We start from the raw sequence: 18,867 nt of genomic DNA on the forward strand, positions 1-18,867 counted from the left end.
AGTGTAAGCTAAATGACCCCACACTGACCACTGGTTTCTTTCCATGACGTGATTATTGGATTTATACAACACTGAACAACACTCACCTTCAGACAGGAAACCACACGTGTTCATTTAACTATTTATTATTAAAGATTACAATACGTTAGTCTAGGCGTTAGGCTCTGCTCCTTCGGGGTAGCTCACTGCTAGAGCATGCATAATATTAAGCTAATATTAATTACAGCCAGAGAGCAAGGTGTGCTATACCAATCACCCTGCAGGAAGGAAACACAGAACCTAACAGGTGGAGGCTGTGGTGGCTGGTGGGTAAGCAGAAAACAGACATGTTACAGCAATAGTACTGTACGTCACCAAGAACACCAGCGCATAGCTTGTGTTTGGCAGCCATCATGGAAGTGTGTGCAGAACCTGGTGGACTAAATAGACCACCATATTAACGTAGAGTGAGGATCTCATTGATGCAATATCAGCTGATGTAACACTCAGGTTTCCTGTCTGGCTGCCATATGAATGTAAAAAGTCGCTATGCTTATGCTAAAACCTCTCAGAACAGCTCTTCTGGTTTACTTCGCTTTGGGCGGGACAAATCAACTTCATCATCAGCAGAAATGAGGGATTGTGTATTGCATGTTTCGCCCTTTGGCTTGCATTTAGAATATTCTATTGATATGAGTCTGTATTGATTCAAATCTAACATCAGTGTTATAAAGTCAGATTTACTGTGAGTGTAGTTACGTGAGTCTCTCATTCTGACCAGAGTCAAAGGGAAGCAAATTATTCCCACCCTCTGGCATGAGTGGCATCTCCTCTCCTAGTCAAACAATATCTGACATTAACCTCACAACTTATGAGACAGAGAGGAGTCTGAATCCAACTCCACTGAGTGAGGGGTTTGATGTGACATCATGCACGTATACATTCATGCTCACACACTCACAGGAAATGCACAGTTTAATTCCATTGCAGTTGAATGTCAGTTTAATAATTGAGCAAACAGAGCGATGAGGATATAACTACAAAAACATTTGTCCAACACTACTCTAGCTTTTGTATTTGAAAATGAAACACACACAGGGCTTTGTCTGAAGGTTTAGACTATTCCAAATCTTAAAAAGACACGTCCCCCATTTATTCATGCAAAGCTGTAGAAATGCATCATCAGCATGATTAGTCAGCAGCTATCACACAGACCAGAATGGCTTATTAACCCTCATCTCTCAGCCTGTAGCAATGGATGTCTCGTGATGACAAGACACACTGTCCTTCTGCTGCAGAGGGTTAGAACGAACAGGCCCTGGTACTTACTGAGGAGAGGGCAGGTAGACAGCATACACCACTTTCAAACACACACACAGACAAGGACTCTTGCAAGCATGCACACACATACACATTTTAGTCAGTATAGCTGACAGCAGCTATACTATGTGGGTCTCTGCTTCATATGGGAGGAGTGTTGCACTATAAAGCTACTGTAAAATCACATTGCATCAATGAGTTACAGAGTGCAGCATGTATTAAAACAAATGGTCATATACTGGAAACAATATCTAACCAATTGAAATGTGTTGTTTCCGTGGGAGAATGTTTAACATATTAATGTTGTCTTTGTGCTCAAATACACACAGCACAGATCCAAGAACAGTTAATTGAACAATCAGTGAATGAAAGAAAGGAGATGAAGGAAAGGTAGCTTAGCGTTTAAGAGCATTGGGCCAGTAACCAAAAGGTTACTGGTTCGAATCCCAGAGCCGACTAAGTGAAACATATGCCGACGTGCTCTTGAGCAAGCCACTTAACCCCACACTTTCGCTCTGGATAAGAGCGTCTGATAAATGGAAGGCAAAGAAATCAATGTCAAAATATTATGCAAAAAAAAGTCCAGAAAGGAGTCCCTTGACGTCACCCTTATCTGAGATCAGTAGCTAACACTATCTCTCTAAACGTAGAATGTAGAACATCGCAGGGAACATGCAGATGACTTCAGGATGCTTCCTGCTGCATGAACGTAGAATGAAAGGACATTTGAAAACACATACAGTATGGTATATACTGTAACAGTACTAGGGTCAGGTTGACCTTCTGTGTAACTGAGTTACAAAGTTACTCATTACAGTGGAGTGGTTACACTTCAGATAGAAATAGATTACTTTCAGGAGAACAGCAGGACAAATGGTGTCTGATCTGACCCCTTCTCTCACCAGTTCGTCTGCGTCTCTCTCTGCGATCTTTCGTCGTAAATGCTCCCAGAACGTTACCCTCTCGTCCTCACCCTGGGGCCAGTCCAGGTAGGTTCAGGTTCTGGCCAGCTTAGCCAGCCTGCAACACAAACACCCAGTACATCATATCACTACTGTTCATATCACTACTGTTCATATCACTACTGTTCATAATTTCTGTTCATATCATTACTGTTCATATCACTACTGTTCATATCACTACTGTTCATATCATTTCTGTTCATATCATTCTGTTCATATCATTCTGTTCATATCACTACTGTTCATAATTTCTGTTCATGTCATTCTGTTCATATCGTTACTGTTCATATCGTTACTGTTCATATCGTTACTGTTCATATCGTTTCTGTTCATATCATTACTGTTCATATCATTACTGTTCATATCATTACTGTTCATATCATTTCTGTTCATATCATTACTGTTCATATCGTTACTGTTCATATCGTTACTGTTCATATCATTACTGTTCATATCATTACTGTTCATATCGTTACTGTTCATATCATTACTGTTCATATCGTTACTGTTCATATCGTTACTGTTCATATCGTTACTGTTCATATAATTTCTGTTCATATCGTTACTGTTCATATCGTTACTGTTCATATAATTTCTGTTCATATCGTTACTGTTCATATCACTACTGTTCATATCGTTACTGTTCATATCGTTACTGTTCATATCGTTAATGTTCATATCATTACTGTTCATATCATTACTGTTCATATCATTACTGTTCATATAATTTCTGTTCATATCGTTACTGTTCATATCACTACTGTTCATATCGTTACTGTTCATATCGTTACTGTTCATATAATTTCTGTTCATATAATTTCTGTTCATATCGTTACTGTTCATATCATTACTGTTCATATCATTACTGTTCATATCATTACTGTTCATATCATTACTGTTCATATACAATGTATTCCATTCTAAGTTCAGTCCATTCAGGAGATGAGTTGGTGTGTGTTACCTGTGGAAGGCGGACAGCTCGAAGGGGGAGATGGGTTCTAGGAAGATGAGGATGAGTCTGTGGCTGTGCTCAGACAACAGGCGGTGTGTAGCCACACTCATCTCCAGGCCACACCAGTCACTCCTCAGGTAGCGTCTGGTCAACACACCATCCTCCTGCTGCAGTAGATGTTCTCAGCGATGTTATCCACGATGCCCTTCCCTACCTGGGACAGGACAGGACACAACAGGCTGGGTGCTGTTTATCAATCTAATCTAATGTATTTGTGGTTGTACCATTATAGCACCATATTCTCCATTCTCACACTTGCATGTCGAAGCGCGCGCGCACACACACACACACCTCAAAGCCTCGGTGGTGCAGACACAGTCGTAGTCCCCCCTCCTCCTCTAGCATCGGGGCCATCTCTCCCAGTACCCACGCCTCGTCACGACACAAACGCATCATACCTCACCTCCTCCCCCTCTATCAGCTCCTCCCACTGTCCCCCCATTCTCCTCTTCCACCACCTCTTCCCCACACGTCGCTCCACCCATCCTCTCAGACGAAAGAATAGAACGACACAGGGCCAGCGGAGGAAGCGGTATCCTAGCGCCAAGCACAGTAGGGTGCACACAGCGGCCGTTGTGGAGACGTATGACAGGAAGTCGTCTTCGGTCTGGCAGAGGCGCTCCATGGTGGACAGGAAGTTGAGTCGCTGGTAGTGCCAAATGCACTGCTGTCGCTGCAGGAGCACCACCTGAATCCATAACCAATCAATCATTAATCATCTGTAATCAATATACTGTATCAACCCTAGTCAACACCACCTCTTAAAGTCAATTATCAAAAATCTATAAATTGTCTGTTGTTGAAAGATTCTAATCAATATAATTTGTTGTTCACAGCACCCGTTAAAGACCAGAAATCAAACATAAATACATGATCCCTAGTAAAAAACTGTTACCTGTTATTGATCAACAATAATCTATATGTTATCAGCAGATCAGAGCTTTAGTTGGACCTGACTTGTTCTACCTGTGTTTTATGAGAGTTGTCGGCCCAGTCCAGAAGCCAGCCGTTGGAACAGTCACAGCGGAAGTCAACCGGGTCAAAGACCAGCGTGGAGAGAGACAGCAGGGGAATGAAGACCCCCTCCAACAGGATCAGAGGGCTCTCACTGTACAGCCTCAACACACATAGAGACACCAGGTCTGTAAACATGGACGGGAGGGAGGGAGGGAGGGAGGGAGGGAGGGAGGGAAAGAAATAGGGAGGAAAAGGGAGAGGGGGTGAAAGAAAGAGGAGAGAAAGAGAGAGATACAGTAATGACAATGTGAGGGAGGGAGAGAAAGACAGAGGGAGATAGAGATACAGTAATGAGAAAGAGAGAGATCTGAAGTCAAATTTTTATTGTTTGCTGATGATCTGGTGCTTCTGTCACCAACCAAGGAGGGCCTACAGCAGCACCTAGATATTCTGCACAGATTCTGTCAGACCTGAGCCCGGACAGTAAATCTCAGTAAGACAAAAACAATGGTGTTCCAAAAAAGGTCAGTTGCCAGAACCACAAAAACAAATTCAAATTAGACGCTGTTGCCCTGGAGCACACAAAAAAACTATACCTACCTCGGCCTAAACATCAGCACCACAGGTAACTTCCACAAAGTTCTGAACGATGTGAGAGACAAGGCAAGAAGCGCCTTCTACGCCATCAAAAGGAATATAAAATTCGACATCCCAATTATGAACTGGCTTTAAAATACTTGAATCAGTTACAGAACCCTTTATAGTTGTGAAGTCTGGGGTCCGCTCACCAACTAAGAATTCACAAAATGGGACAAACACCAAATTGAGACTCTGCAATCAGAATTCTGCAAAAACATTCTCTGTGTACAACGTAAAACATCAAATAGTGCATGCAGAGCAGAATTAGGCCGATACCCGCTAATTAAATTCCACAATAACCTAAAAGGAAGTGATTCCCAAACCTTCCATAACAAAGCCATCACCTACAGAGAAAGTAACCCAGAGAAGAGACCCCTAAGCAAGCTGGTACTGGGGCACTGTTCACAAACACAAACAGACCCCACAGAGCACCAGGACAGCAACACAATTAGACCCAACCAAATCATGAGAAAACAAAAATACACTTACTTGATACATTGGAAAGAATTTACCAAAACACTGGAATGCTATTTGGCCCTAAACAGACTGTACACAGTGGCAGAATACCTGACCACTGTGACTGAACCAAAATTAAGGAAAGCTTTGATTATGTACAGACTCAGTGAGCATAGCCTTGCTATTGAGAGGTCGCCATAGGCAGACCTGGTTCTCAAGAGGAGACACTGCCCACAGTGTGCCATCACAGCAGCAAGATTTGTGAACTGTTTCCACAAGAAAAGGGGTTGTACAACCCATATTTATGTTTATTTATTTTCCCTTTTGTTCTTTAACTATTTGCACATCGTTATAACACTGTATATAGCCATAATATGAAATGTCTCTATTTCTTTGAAACTTTTGTGAGTGTGATGCAATTTTTTATTGTTTATTATCTATTTCACTTGCTTTGGCAATGTAAACATATGTTTCCCATGCCAAAAAAGCCCCTTGAATTGAATTGAATTGAGAGTTACAGTAATGTGGAAGACAGCATTGGCAGTAACACGTGATGCCATCACTAGAAGGATCTAAGGACTCTCAGTGTGAAGGTAGAGACACCAGGGTCATTATCAGTAGGCATGAAACTAAAAGCGGTTGGAGAAACGATCAATCAATGAAGGATTCGATTGATGGACCAATAGCTAGTTAGTACCCTGGTGAGGAAGTGGAGTCGACAGTTGATCAGCACTAGGCTCCTGAGCTCTGTCAGGTTCCTGAAGGTAACACTGGGGTCTGTGTGGTTGGAGAAGTTGAGATTGGTCAGTTTGAGCCTCTTCAGCTTTCGTAGCTGGTTGATGGTGGTGTAGGGGGTGGCAAACTTCTCAGGGTTGGCTGAGAACTCAAACGACTCCAGGTTGAGGAAGTAGGGGGCCAGGAAAAGGTTTCTGCAGTCAAATGTTGTTCCCTCGCCCACCTATTTTCAGAATATTTGTATTACTAAGTTTACAGGAAAATTACTGGTAGCTAGCCAGATCAGTGTCTGCTGCAGCCAAGTCCTTCAGCACAACGTTGTTGAGGCATGACAATAACATGAATTGGCAGTAGCAGAAACTTATCTGACTATCCAGAAGGCGAGGTCAGTACAGGTGCATCAAAGCAGGGACCGAGAGACTGAAAAACAGCTTCTATCTCAAGGCCATCAGACTGTTAAACAGCCACCACTAACATTTAGTGGCCGCTGCCAACATACTGACTCAACTCCAGCCACTTTAATAATGGGAATTGATGGAAATTTATGTAAAAATGTATCACTAGCCACTTTAAACAATGCCACTTAATATAATGTTTACATACCCTACATTACTCAACTCATATGCATATGTATATACTGTACTCTATATCATCTACTGCATCTTGCCATCTTTATGTAATACATGTATCACTAGCCACTTTAAACTATGCCACTTTATGTTTATATACCCTACATTACTCATCTCATATGTATATACTGTACACTATACCATCTACTGCATCTTGCCTATGCCGTTCTGTACCATCACTCATTCATATATATTTATGTACATATTCTTTATCCCTTTACACTTGTGTGTATAAGGTAGTAGTTGTGGAATTGTTAGGTTAGATTACTTGTTGGTTATTACTGCATTGTCGGAACTAGAAGCACAAGCATTTCGCTACACTCGCATTAACATCTGCTAACCATGTGTATGTGACAAATAAAATTTGATTTGATAGCTACCAGTATGATACATTTTCCTGAACAAGATCTGCTGCTTAGCTATAAAGCAGTGTTCTTCAATCCTGGTCCTGTGGAACCACAGCTTGATATAAGTTGATCAGGTGAACCAACCCACTGGGCACAGACATCATTTGGTTGACTTGTCAACTAATGTGAATTGAACATGAAATCAACAACAAATGTCACCATGTCATTAGATTTAAAGTTTGGTGAAGAAAATACTAAATGTTCTTAGGTTGATGACTTTTTGCAAATCCAATCAGTTTTCCACTTTGATTCATCATCATTACAGATACATTGTTGTTGCTTGAAATGATGTGGAAAGAACATTGATTCAATTAGTTTTTGCCCAGTGGGAAGTGTGTTAGTACTGGAGGATGGAGCAATAGCATGTACACCTTACCTTCCGCCAGGACCATGGTTGAAGATTACTGCTAGACATCACATTGAGATACAACACAGAGTAACTCCTCATCCTGGCCCACCTTCAGCTCTCGGACCATGGGGAACATGTTGTTGTCACAGTCAGAGGACTGGATCATCTTCCCTCTGAGTTCCAGGACCATGGGGAACTCAGGAGCGGGAACATGGCCTACGGTGAGGTAGGTTCCTGGGCCTGTGTCGATGAGGAGGTGCTGGAGCTTGGTGGTGAAGCCCAGGAACAGCATGTTGAGGTAGAGCTGGTAGATAATGTCTATCTCTCCCAGGCTGAGGTCTTGGAGTCGATGCTGTCTACGGAACACCCCATGAGCGATGCCCCCCGAGATCTTGTTCCCTTCCAGGAGGAGAACCTACAGTCACATGATCAATAATTGATTACCATAATCTGTTTCCCCTCCAAACATATAGCAGTTACCACATCAACACAAATATCCTGATCTGACCTCTAGAGCAGGCAGGCCCTGAAAGTCGTCTTCTCCCAGCAGGGAGATTTTGTTGTGGGTGAGGTCGAGGACGCGGAGGAGCGGCATCCCCTGGAGAGCCCGGTGGGCCAGGGAGGAGATATGGTTCCCACTCAGATCCAAACGCTCCAGCAGGGGCATACAGGAGAACTGAGAATGATCATGACAAACATCATACTCATCGCCATACTGATTTTATATAGCATCATACAAATATCTCAAGTCAAATACATTTGTCAGCAAAGTTATTGTATCTCAGTTAGTTGAGGTATAGACATTAAACAGAAGTGACACAGACTGACCTGATCAGTGGTGATCTCAGTGAGGTGGTTGTCATGGAGAATGAGAGAGGTGAGGTTCCACACCCTCCCTCCCCCTGCAGAGCAGAACGAGGCATTGGTCAGCTTGGTCAGGACCATCATCAGACCCTGTAACTGACCGGTACCAGTCCAGAACCCCAGGTCCATACCAGACAGATCCTCAGAAGTCAGACAGTTGCCTCAGACCAGGACCACACCTACAGAGTCAGGGTTAGCATATTACAACATTAGCCTGGTTGACAGATCTGTTCCTGTGATCATTTGTTGTTCATAGTCATGGCAATTAATTTTCACATTCAAAAGATCAATAGGAGTCCTGTAGCTCAGTAGGTAGAGCATGGCACTAGTAACGGCAGGATAGTGGATTCCATTCCTGGGAACACCCATACGTAAAATGTATGAATGCATGACTGTAAGTCGCTTTCAAATCAAACTGTTTAGTCACATGCTGCGATAATAACAGGTGTAGACCTTACAGTGAAATGTTTACACACGAGCCCCTAACCAACAATACAGAAAAAGAAAAAAAAAGAATAAGAAATTAAAGTAACAAGTAATTAAAGACAGCAGTAAAATAACAATAGCGAGACTATATACAGGGGGGTACCGGTACAGAGTCAATGTGCGGGGGCACCGGTTAGTCCAGGTAATTGAGGTAACATGTACATGTAGGTAGAGTTATTAAAGTGACTATGCATAGATTATAACAGAGGGGACCAGCGTTGTGAGAGAACAGTCTATGACTAGGGTGGATGGAGTCTTTGACAATGTTTAGGGCATTCCTCTAGTATAGAGGTCCTGGATGGCAGGCAGCTTGGCCTCAGTGAGGTACTGGGCCGTACGCACTACCCTCTATAATGCCTTGCGGTTGGAGGCCGAGCAGTTGCCATACCAGGCAGTGATGCAAAAACTCAGGATTTTCTCGCTGGTGCAGCTGTAGAACCTTTTGAGGATCTGAGGACCCATGCCAAATCTTTTCAGTCTCCTGAGGGGGAATAGGTTTTGTTGTGCCCTCTTCACAGCTGTCTTATTGTGCTTGGACCATGTTAGTTTGTTGGTGATGTGGACAAAAGTGTCTGCTAAATGGCATATATTATTATATATTACAACTGCTTGGTTACCAGTCTGTTTATGCTTTATCCAACTCCTTTGAGTCTGATGAGTCAGATCAGAAACCAAGTGTACCTTTGCCAGGTGTGAGCCATCCAAATAGAGGTGCTCCAGCAGGGGAATGTGAGAGAAGGAGTCTACAGGCAGGGAGGAGAACGCACATCAGGAAACACCTCCTCCAGCCCAGACCTGAGATAACGAAAGATAAGATTAGTGATTGATTCTTTATATTATATATACATACACACACAGTACCAGTCTAAAGTTTGAACACACCTACTCATTCAAGGGTTTTTCTATATTTTAACTATTTTCTTCATTGTTGTAATGAATACAATGGGAGACAGAGAGCTGGTTTCAAGCGCAGGGCGCAGCTGGTGTTAATTTGTAAAGGACCACAGGAGGAGGCAGGTAGCTGGGTCCAGGGGCAGGCAGAAGGTCATACACAGGGGGTCCAAAAAGGCAACAGTACAGGCATGGAGAAGGCTAATGACGTAGTGCAGGAGATCAGGCGTACAGTACAAGCAGGGAATAGGCTAAAAGGCGTCGTTAGTGAGGATGGCCAAAACTATGGTACACCGGAGGACTAATACGGAAAACACCAGAGCCCCGAATTGAAAAGTGAATCAAAACAAACAATACCTCACAATGATGGGGTGCAAAGAACTGAACTAAATAGTGTGTGTAAATGACATACAGGTGTGTGAACAGGTGATCAGAGTTCAGGTGATTGGGATCTGGAGAGTGAGCTGCGTTCAGGGGATCTACGTGTTTGAGAGTGCGAGTTGGAAACAGACGTTACAATTGTAGAATAATAGTGAAGACATCAAAACTATGAAATAACACATATGGAATCATGTCATAACCAAAAAAGTGTTAAACAAATCAAAATACATTTTATATTTGAGATTCTTCAAAGTAGCCACCCTTTGCCTTGATGACAGATTTGCACACTCTATATACATACAGTGGGGAGAACAAGTATTTGATACACTGCCGATTTTGCAGGTTTTCCTACTTACAAAGCATGTAGAGGTCTGTCATTTTTATCATAGGTACACTTCAACTGTGAGAGACGGAATCTAAAACAAAAATCCAGAAAATCACATTGTATGATTTTTAAATAATTAATTTGCATTTTATTGCATGACATAAGTATTTGATCACCTACCAACCAGTAAGAATTCCGGCTCTCACAGACCTGTTAGTTTTTCTTTAAGAAGCCCTCCTGTTCTCCACTCATTGCCTGTATTAACTGCACCTGTTTGAACTCGTTACCTGTATAAAAGACACCTGTCCACACACTCAATCAAACAGATTCCAACCTCTCCACAATGGCCAAGACCAGAGAGCTGTGTAAGGACATCAGGGATAAAATTGTAGACCTGCACAAGGCTGGGATGGGCTACAGGACAATAGGCAAGCAGCTTGGTGAGAAGGAAACAACTGTTGGCGCAATTATTAGAAAATGGAAGAAGTTCAAGATGACGGTCAATCACCCTCGGTCTGGGGCTCCATGCAAGATTTCACCTCGTGGGGCATCAATGATCATGAGGAAGGTGAGGGATCAGCCCAGAACTACACGGCAGGACCTGGTCAATGACCTGAAGAGAGCTGGGACCACAGTCTCAAAGAAAACCATTAGTAACACACTACGCCGTCATGGATTAAAATCCTGCAGCGCACGCAAGGTCCCCCTGCTTAAGCCAGTGCATGTCCAGGCCCGTCTGAAGTTTGCCAATGACCATCTGGATGATCCAGAGGAGGAATGGAAGAAGGTCATGTGGTCTGATGAGACAAAAATAGAGCTTTTTGGTCTAACTCCACTCGCCGTGTTTGGAGGAAGAAGAAGTATGAGTACAACCCCAAGAACACCATCCCAACCGTGAAGCATGGAGGTGGAAACATCATTCTTTGGGGATGCTTTTCTGCAAAGGGGACAGGACGACTGCACCGTATTGAGGGGAGGATGGATGGGGCCATGTATCGCGAGATCTTGGCCAACAACCTCCTTCCCTCAGTAAGAGCATTGAAGATGGGTCGTGGCTGGGTCTTCCAGCATGACAACGACACGAAGCACACAGCCATGGCAACTAAGGAGTGGCTCCGTAAGAAGCATCTCACGGTCCTGGAGTGGCCTAGCCAGTCTCCAGACCTGAACCCAATAGAAAATCTTTGGAGGGAGCTGAAAGTCCGTATTGCCCAGCGACAGCCCCGAAACCTGAAGGATCTGGAGAAGATCTGTAGGGAGGAGTGGGCCAAAATCCCTGCTGCAGTGTGTGCAAACCTAGTCAAGAACTACAGGAAACGTATGATCTCTGTAATTGCAAACAAAGGTTTCTGTACCAAATATTAAGTTCTGCTTTTCTGATGTATCAAATACTTATGTCATGCAATAAAATGCAAATTAATTACTTAAAAATCATACAATGTGATTTTCTGGATTTTTGTTTTAGATTCCGTCTCTCATAGTTGAAGTGTACCTATGATAAAAATTACAGACCTCTACATGCTTTGTAAGTAGGAAAACCTGCAAAATCGGCAGTGTATCAAATACTTGTTCTCCCCACTGTACATACATACATACATACATACACACACATACATACACAGGCTTTTTCAAGACTGGTCTCCCCCTGTGTTTGCCCACAGAGCATATCCGACTACAAACTATAGACTGTATGAGGATGTACACCGTGCTTCTACACCTGCATTACTAGCTGTTTGGGGTTTTAGGCTGGGTGTCTGTACAGCACTTCGAGATATTAGCTGATGTACGAAGGGCTATATAAAATAAAATTGAATTGAATGTAATATTGTATAGTTCTTATCTCTGTTCTATTGTCCTGGTTGTATGTAACCTACCTGAGGTCAGTGATCTCTGTTCTATTGTCCTGGTTGTATGTAACCTACCTGAGGTCAGTGATCTCTGTTCTATTGTCCTGGTTGTATGTAACCTACCTGAGGTCAGTGATCTCTGTTCTATTGTCCTGGTTGTATGTAACCTACCTGAGGTCAGTGATCTCTGTTCTATTGTCCTGGTTGTATGTAACCTACCTGAGGTCAGTGATCTCTGTTCTATTGTCCTGGTTGTATGTAACCTACCTGAGGTCAGTGATCTCTGTTCTATTGTCCTGGTTGTATGTAACCTACCTGAGGTCAGTGATCTCTGTTCTATTGTCCTGGTTGTATGTAACCTACCTGAGGTCAGTGATCTCTGTTCTATTGTCCTGGTTGTATGTAACCTACCTGAGGTCAGTGATCTCTGTTCTATTGTCCTGGTTGTATGTAACCTACCTGAGGTCAGTGATCTCTGTGCACTCAGCATAGGGTCCCAGGCCAGGCTTAAGGAAACACTGTATGAACCCTCCGATGTCTTTCTGTACATACATATCCTCCTCATAGCAGTCACAGTGACGCCTGATCACCCCCTCTGCTCCGTCACACACACACAAGAGCAGCAGCACACTCACACTGGGCCTCCACACCCAAAACACAAATGTCATTCTTGGTGTTAGACCTAAATGAAACACAGAACATTTATGTTACAGCACACTATTTATTAGAACTACATGGCATACAGTAATAACATGATCCTTATAACAAACACCTAATTAACAGCTGTTAATATTAGATCAAACAATAATATTAAGGGATTAGATATCCGTGGCTTAAAAACTAATTGTACGCTGATGATTCATGTTTTCTTTTAAAACCACAATTAGAGTCTCTCCACGGCCTCTTAGAGGATCTAGATACTTTTGCTATCCTCTCTGGATTAAAACCAAGTTATGATAAATGTACCATATTACGTATTGGATCACTAAAAAAATGCACATTTTACATTACCATGTAGTTTACCAATTAAATGGTCTGACGGAGATGTGGACATACTCGGTATACAAATCCCAAAAGAAAGAAATGATCTCACTCCAATAAATTTTTATAGAAAGTTAGCAAAAATAGATAAGATCTTGCTACCATGGAAAGGAAAATACCTGTCTATTTGTGGAAAAATCACCCTTTAGTCATATCACAGTTTACCTATTTGCTTATGGTTTTGCCTACACCTACTGACCTGCTTTTTAAATTATATGAACAAAAAATATTCAATTTTATTTGGAACGGCAAGCCAGATAAAATTAAAAGGGCCTAGAAATGATTAAATATTAAAGCATTAGACATCTCACTAAAGGCATCAGTCATACAAAAGTTATACTTAGATCCAAACTGGTTCTCTAGTAAATTGGTACGAATGTCTCATCCTATGTTCAAGAATGGCCTTTTTCCCTTTATTCAGATTACACCTGCTCACTTCGGTTGTTTGAAAAGGAAATAATCTCCAAAATATCTTTATTTTTTAAACAAGCCTTAGAAAGTTGGTTGCAATATCAGTTTAATCCACCTGAAAGGACGGAACAAATAGTACAACAAATATTGTGGTTAAATTCAAATATACTAATTGATAAAAACTAGTTATCGAAGAAAAAATAAAAAAAAGGTATAATTTTAGTGAATGATATCATAACTAGGACTGGTGGAGTTGTCACACATGCAGCTAACACAGACATATGGAAATGTCTGCTCTACCCAAAATTACAACCAATTCATTGGTTGTAATTTTCTTACTGGCCCGCCCGTTCCCCAGACCTGAATCCAATTGAGCACATCTGAGGCAACATGTCTCGCTCCATCCACCAACGCCACGTTGCACCACAGACTGTCCAGGAGTTGGCGGATGCTTTAGTCCAGGTCTGGGAGGAGATCCCTCAGGAGACCATCCGCCACCTCATCAGGAGCATGCCCAGGCGTTGTAGGGAGGTCATACAGGCACGTGGAGGCCACACACACTACTGAGCCTCATTTTGACTTGTTTTAAGGACATTACATCAAAGTTGGATCAGCCTGTAGTGTGGTTTTCCACTTCAATTTTGAGTGTGACTCCAAATCCAGACCTCCATGGGTTGATAAATTTGATTTCCATTGATAATTTTTGTGTGATTTTGTAGTCAGCACATTCAACTATGTAAAGAAAAAAGTATTTAATAAGAATGTTTCATTCATTCAGATCTAGGATGTGTTATTTTAGTGTTCCCTTTATTTTTTTGAGCAGTGTATAATAATTATTTTAGCAAAAATGTTTATTTTTAATTTACAATCTGTAGAAGCTATGAGAATAGGAAGGTTCAATTATTTTGTGAAGCATCACAGCACAGTTGAAAAATATATGGCAAACAGAAATTAGAAATGGATGGTGTTGAGAGATAGATGGGAGGGGTTGAATGGAGCTGAAGGACGGGACTAATAACAAGATAAACAATGTAAAACACACGGGATCTGTAAAATGTATATAGGTTCGGGGATTGGAAATGATGCAGACAATTACATTGGAAGCAACATTCTTTACGCAATATTAAGCTGATCCACCCCTTAAAAAACAACACCTAATTAACAATCATTAAATACCAAGTACATACCAGCTGATAGGAAACTAAAATGGACTTTACAAGTGAAGAATAGGACAGTCAAAATGAAATAGGACTGCTCACCTCAGTGTTCCGTGTTTAAAAACGATGTCTTCCTTTGCCAGACCTCTGTGCTTCTATGGAGGGAGAGATCTATACTTCTGCTTACAGTACTTCTGTCGACACCTAGACAGCTACAGTCTGGTGCAGAATACTAGAGAACAACCTTTAAATATGTCTTGAGAAAAGGGAAGTGAAAACAATGTCTTTACTGCAAAAGTTGTTGTGCAGGTTTAAAATAGTCAGAGGTTCACTGTTGCTGTGAAGTGCTAAAAGTGAATTACCAGACCTGTAATGGACAGAACAGACCTGTAATGGACAGAACAGACCTGTACATGGACAGACCTGTAATGGACAGAACAGACCTGTAATGGACAGAACAGACCTGTAAATGGACAGAACAGACCTGTAATGGACAGAACAGACCTGCAATGGACAGAACAGACCTGTAATGGACAGAACAGACCTGTAATGGACAGAACAGACCTGTAATGGACAGAACAGACCTGTAATGGACAGAACAGACCTGTAATGGACAGAACAGACCTGTAATGGACAGAACAGACCTGTACATGGACAGACCTGTAATGGACAGAACAGACCTGTAATGGACAGAACAGACCTGTAAATGGACAGAACAGACCTGTAATGGACAGAACAGACCTGTAAATGGACAGAACAGACCTGTAAATGGACAGAACAGACCTGTAATGGACAGAACAGACCTGTAAATGGACAGAACAGACCTGTAATGGACAGAACAGACCTGTAAATGGACAGAACAGACCTGTAAATGGACAGAACAGACCTGTAAATGGACAGAACAGACCTGTAATGGACAGAACAGACCTGTACATGGACAGAACAGACCTGTACATGGACAGAACAGACCTGTAATGGACAGAACAGACCTGTAATGGACAGAACAGACCTGTAATGGACAGAACAGACCTGTAAATGGACAGAACAGACCTGTAACGGACAGAACAGACCTGTAATGGACAGAACAGACCTGTACATGGACAGAACAGACCTGTACATGGACAGAACAGACCTGTAATGGACAGAACAGACCTGTAATGGACAGAACAGACCTGTAATGGACAGAACAGACCTGTACATGGACAGAACAGACCTGTAAATGGACAGAACAGACCTGTAAATGGACAGAACAGACCTGTAAATGGACAGAACAGACCTGTAATGGACAGAACAGACCTGTAAATGGACAGAACAGACCTGTAATGGACAGAACAGACCTGTAAATGGACAGAACAGACCTGTAATGGACAGAACAGACCTGTAAATGGACAGAACAGACCTGTAATGGACAGAACAGACCTGTAAATGGACAGAACAGACCTGTACATGGACAGAACAGACCTGTAAATGGACAGAACAGACCTGTAATGGACAGAACAGACCTGTAATGGACAGAACAGACCTGTACATGGACAGAACAGACCTGTAAATGGACAGAACAGACCTGTAAATGGACAGAACAGACCTGTAAATGGACAGAACAGACCTGTAAATGGACAGAACAGACCTGTAATGGACAGAACAGACCTGTAAATGGACAGAACAGACCTGTAATGGACAGAACAGACCTGTAAATGGACAGAACAGACCTGTAAATGGACAGAACAGACCTGTAAATGGACAGAACAGACCTGTAAATGGACAGAACAGACCTGTAACGGGCAGAACAGACCTGTAATGGACAGAACAGACCTGTAATGGACAGAACAGACCTGTAATGGACAGAACAGCAATACTTTTCATTCTCACATCAGTTGGCATGAAGCTGACATTTTGGACACAACAACACGACAACTGTTCTTCAGAAGGTCAAAGCTTCATTTATTAGGTTGCTTTTATCACAATCGTACCATATTACATTTGCACATTTAAAGCACACAAAGTGGAGTTTTCAAAGATGCTGCTGTAAGCCCACCTGGTTCAACTTGAATGTCCATTCAATCAATGTTTTAATGAGTGGATATGGGCTTGTCAATCATCAGTTTTACACAGTTACCATCATGTAAACATAGGGCATCAGTAAGACTTTATTTTACAGCCCTGCTTCATCTGGTATCTACCAGGTATTTACTATGAAACTATGGTAACAAGTCATACCTTTTGGTACTTATCTCAAAGAATTCAACAGAATTAGAAACTATTACAATTAATATTTTAAAAAATACAAAAGTTATTAGGTGGTTATTCTGATGTAATGATCATTCTACTATGTAAGTAAATAACTGGTAAATACAGGACTGTAAAGTCAAGTTGAACCACAACATCCAACTGTTTTCTTTCCTGAAGACAATCCTTATCTTAAGTGCCATGAGCATTTTGCTTCATAAGAACTGTTGCAACATAACCAAAAGTAAAGACGTTTTAGTGTTTTCAATACATTCCCTCTTTCTCCAAAAGGATGGATGCATGGTCAACATATTACATTGTCTCCAAAGCAAGTTTATGTGCCTTTTGACATTTCTAAAATCCTCTATTTTATTTTAAATATAATATATCATTCAAATGTTTTGTAAGTGTGTGGTGTTTTAGTGCACTATTTACAACCTGTTGAACATTGACATGAAAATAAAGACCTGCCTCACGTTACATTCACTCCTCCTCAGTACTTGTCACTTTGTAAATCTATCCTTTAATGACTTTTAAAGACCACGTCTCACAAACAAAAATGAAGTTATTAATAAATAAGTTAACAGAAATGATTGACATGAATGAGAGCTACCAACACTACACGCGGCCAGTGAAAGGGTTAACTTGGCAGTGCACGATGCATAGTGTAATCTACAGTGGAAACACACTCCTCTTTATGAAACAGACAAGTGTTACACCACTGTTTTAGGCTAGCGATCCTGGGTGGTTTGGTTTCCTATGTGCTTGGGTACAGTACAGTAAGAGGTTAGGCGAGGGGTTGATTTGGGATTGGCCATTGAAAGACAAGTTCTAGTCCCCTCCCACTAGCTTTATTAAGACTGCTGGATGGGTCTCCGTTTCCTCAGTGCCACTGGCCTGCTAGTCTCTCTCTCTACTCCCATCAACAACTTCACATATCCCTCTGAAATGAATGCCTGAGGTGTGTGTGTGTGTAATACATGATTCATTCAGACTTTTAAACTGTTGAAATGGAAAATAGCATAAGATTAAAGACATTAGTAGATAGTGTGTGTTTGGACATGTTTCACTATATTTGTGGGAACCAGAAGTCCCCACAAGAATAGTAAACAAACAAATTTGACCAACTGGGGGCATTTTGTTAGTCCCCAAGGTCAAATGCTATTTCTAGGGGGTTTATGGTTAAGGTTAGAATTAGTGTTATGGTTAGAATTAAGTTCAGGGTTAGGAGCTAGGTTTAAGGATTCATTTTTGGGTACAGGATTTTGAATGGGTTAGTTATACAAGGTTAGATATACAAGACTGTGTGTGTGTGTGTATGTATATATATATATATATATATATATATATCCATTCAAAAGTTTGGGGTCACTTAGAAATGTCCTTGTTTTTGAAAGAAAAGCAACTTTTTTGTCCATTAACATATCAAATTGATTAGAAACACAGTGTTAATGTTGTAGATGGAAACAGCAGATGTTTAATGGAATATCTACAAACGCTATTCCATGCGAGAAATTGCCAAGAAACTGAAGATCTCATACAACGCTGTGTACTACTCCCTTCACAGAACAGCGCAAACTGGCACTAACCAGAATAGAAAGAGGAGTGGGAGGCCCCGGTGCACAACTGAGCAAGAGGACAAGTACATTAGAGTGTCTAGTTTGAGAAACAGACACCTCACAAGTACTCAACTGGCAGCTTCATTAAATAGTACCCGCAGAACACCAGTCTCAACGTCAACAGTGAAGAGGCGACTCCGGGATGCTGGCCTTCTAGGCAGAGTTCCTTTGTCC

At 41.7% G+C, this 18,867-nt stretch overlaps 1 pseudogene; it reads right to left on the bottom strand.

Moving 5' to 3' along the window:
• Positions 1-85: 85 nt before the first annotated feature.
• LOC139572769 (toll-like receptor 12) lies at positions 86-14,942 on the bottom strand (annotated as a pseudogene).
• Positions 14,943-18,867: the final 3,925 nt, after the last annotated feature.

The sequence above is a fragment of the Salvelinus alpinus genome, chromosome 4 (assembly GCF_045679555.1).
Source record: "Salvelinus alpinus chromosome 4, SLU_Salpinus.1, whole genome shotgun sequence".
Taxonomy (NCBI): Eukaryota; Metazoa; Chordata; class Actinopteri; order Salmoniformes; family Salmonidae; genus Salvelinus; species Salvelinus alpinus.